The sequence below is a fragment of the Cebus imitator genome, unplaced genomic scaffold, assembly GCF_001604975.1.
Source record: "Cebus imitator isolate Cc_AM_T3 unplaced genomic scaffold, Cebus_imitator-1.0 Scaffold106, whole genome shotgun sequence".
NCBI lineage: Eukaryota > Metazoa > Chordata > Mammalia > Primates > Cebidae > Cebus > Cebus imitator.
Window position 1 is genome coordinate 173,956 of NW_016107421.1, and position 3,439 is coordinate 177,394.

The following is a 3,439-nucleotide window of genomic DNA, read 5'->3' on the forward strand; positions in this document are numbered from 1 at the left end:
AGTGAGGGTGCATCTATGGCTCACAGCAACCTTGACCTCCTGGCCCCAAGCCATCCTACCACCTCAGCCTCTTGAATAGCTGGGACCACAGGCAAGTGCTGCCATGCCTGTCTAATACTTGTATTTTTTGTGTTTATTTTTTAATAAAATAAAGGGTCTCCGCCTTACATTGAGCTCGAGGCCATCCTTGTCTGTGGTCCTCATTCCCATTCCACCCCCAGGCCCCCAGATTTAAAATAAATTGGGGAAAGCATGAACGCAGTCTCCTACTACCACAAATTATGCAGCCAAGTTTCCCACATTTGGAGAAATTCCAGGGGTCAGCACATCTGGAGTGCAATGGATAAGCTTTGCCCTGGGAAAACCACCTTCGTGATCATGGTATCTCCCCTGCCAGGTAAGTATGGGCTTGTATTTTTTGTAGGAATGGGGTTTCGCCATGCCACCCAGGCTAGGTGTCTGGCTCTGTAGGCTGTTGTGCTGCGCTCATGGCTCAGTGGACATTGCCCGTGTCAGCGCTGACCACCAGCCTTTACTGTACGGTGTCAGGGGTGCGGGGACGCCTACATGGTAAACTGCCACGGGCACTGGGCCAGGAGTCAGGGGACCTGGGTTCGAATCTCCATTTCCAGCTGCCTGTAATCATGGGCTTAACATCAGGCGAGTCAGGGCCTCAGTTTCCTGTCCAGAAAACATGGGGTGGGTGTGTGTTCTTGACTTCTAATTCTCAAATTCCATAATCCAGGGAGGCTCAGAGAGTCCTCAGAGGGATGTGCATGGTACAATAAGAGTTGGGGGGATTGTTCTCCCTGAAATGAGGAGGCTATGAAACGCTGAGAAGAAGCATTCCCAAATCTTAACATATTTGACATGATTAGACACACACACACACACACACACACACACACACACACACACACGGAGAGCTCGTAAAACTATCTGTAAAACAACCCTAATTCCGCTGCAATTATCGACTATTTTAGGCAAATGTGCTCTACGTCTGGAATCTTTTTATAATTGCTTTGATTCGTCTATAGCCATTAACTGCCGGAAAACCCAGCAACTTCCCCCACCCCAATCTTCTGATGTTCCCTTAAGTTCCTCTGCAGCTTTAGACCCATGGCTTTCTATCCCATGGTGACTTTAGGGTGGAGGAGCCTGGGGTTAGCTTGGTGATTGAGGGAGGGCGTGGCTCATGGTGCACCTGCATTCATTCATTCATTCACGCATACATGCACGAACACCCCCCGAGCACCTGCTGGCGTGGGACTCACGGCTTCATTTTATGTCTGTCCACATTCCCTCCTTAATAAACTTCCTTAGGGCAGGACTTGGTCTGCTTGGGTCTCTGCTGTCCCTGATGCCGGCCACACAGCCACACTCTGTAAACATCTTTTTACAGCAATAGATGAATGGATGAGTTGCCTTAGCCAAGCCTCACAACTTCTGCATGAGTCAATGTGATAATTACCTCCCCCCCCCACCACTTTATAGATGAGGCAGCTGCCACTCTCACAGCTGTGATTATCTGGCCAAGGTCACATGGCTGGCAAATGGTGCAGCAGGAGCCACACTGCAGCTATCTGATTCATTTGTTGGGGGGATCTGTGATGTGGTCAAAAGCTGCTGTTGTAAGTGTGGGCTGAAGGCAGGCCTGGGAGAATCAGAGGCAGGAGGAGGCTCCATTCGGCTGTCTCGGTGTTAGTTATGCGGCTTCAGGCACAGGAGCCGAGGTGACTATTACACCTCCCAGCCCTGGGCTGCATGAATCAGTGTGTGAATCAGTGGCCTGGGAGGTCAGGACACATGGGGACACGGAGGTGGGGAGTTGTGGGGAGTTGGTTGCAGGCTCAGCTGTAGCAATCACCAGCTGCAGTGCAGGAAGGCGCAGTGCCTGTCGGGAGGGGCACGGTGGGCGTGGAGAGCTGAGGTTCCTAGATTGGGCTCTCGTTAAATCACGAGTCCAGGTGGGGCACGAGATTGCATTTCTTTCTTTCTTTGTTTTTTTGAAACAGAGATTTGTTCTGTCGCCCAAGCTGGAGTCCAGCGGCACCATCTCTGTTCATGCAATTCTCTTGCCTCAGCCTCCCAAGTAGTTGGGATTATAGACGCTCGCCACCAGGCCAGGCTAATTTTTTTTTTCAAAGTAGAGTTGGGGTTTCACCATATTGGCCAGGCTGGTCTCAAACTCCTTACCTCAAGTGATCCCTGCCATTTGCAGCAGCATGATGAGCTTGGAATGGATGAGCTTGGTTGGGCTTTCTGCATGTGGTTAAGTGAATAAGCCATATACAGAAAGACAATTACTGCATGATCTTATATGCAGAATCTAAAAAGTCAAACTTTTAGAAGCAGAGAGGAGAACAATGGTTGTCAAAGGTGGTGGGGGGTGGGAGGGAGAATGGGAAGATGAGGGTCAAAGGGTAAAACCTTTCAGTTATAAGATGAGCAAGTTCTGGGGATCTGACATATAGCATGGGTGGTGATGGGTGTGTTAATTTCATTGTGATAATCACTACACAATGTATATATCCATCATATCGTCACATTGTATACTTTGAACATATTCCGTATTTGTCAATTAAATATCTTTAAAAGTTATATACAGCATTTATAAATCAAAAGGCAAAAATTACATACAGCAGGAAGAAAGAATAAATCAAGTGATGGAGGCAATGTAAGGTACAGAGTAGGACTTTTTCTTTCTTTTTGTTTTTTGAGACAGAGTCTCGCTCTGTAGCCTAGGCTGGAGTGCAGTGGCATGATATTGGCTTACTGCAACCACTGCCTCCTGGGTTCAAGCCATTCTTCTGCCTCAGCCTCCTGAGTAGCTGGGATTACAGGCACGCACCACCACACACGGCCAATTTTTTATGTTTTTGGTAGACACGAGGTTTCACCATGTCGGCCAGGCTGGTCTTGAACTCCTGACTTCAACTGATCCAGCCGCCTTGACCTCCCAAAGTGCTGAGATTACAGGCATGAGCCACCATGCCCAGCCAGAGCAGGACTTTTTCTGATGTTCTGGAATTACTGCTAAGGCCAAACAAATTTCTGCTGCAGCTTGCGTCTGCTGGCAAAGAGGGATCACAGAGGGCGGCATGTCCCCCGTGGTAGTCTCCACTCTCAGATAAAAGAAGAGGAGGAAGAAGGGAGGGGCTTGGCCCTTTGGAGGTGCTGTAGCCCATGCAAAGAGGAAGCCGGCTCCAAAGAAGCCCTGGAAAGGCCTGGGGGTCCCTGTAGGAAGCAGAGGCTCCCAGCTGGAAGCTCACAGGGCTGTGGAACCCATAGGCCCATTCCAGAGTCTCCTGGGAGAGGGTGCCAAGATCTGGGAATACACTGCACATGGGAATGGAGCTGGCTTTGGGCTGGAGATTTCTGAAGGTAGGACCTGCTGGAAGACTTTGTTCCGTGGGGCTCAAAGGGATTGTGGTTTGCG

General features: G+C 49.5%; 1 non-coding gene across 1 annotated transcript; it reads right to left on the reverse strand.

The window, feature by feature from the left end:
• Positions 1-241: 241 nt before the first annotated feature.
• LOC119472586 lies at positions 242-405 on the reverse strand. Its single transcript, XR_005201734.1, has one exon. It is a non-coding gene; the product is annotated as a U1 spliceosomal RNA (small nuclear RNA).
• Positions 406-3,439: the final 3,034 nt, after the last annotated feature.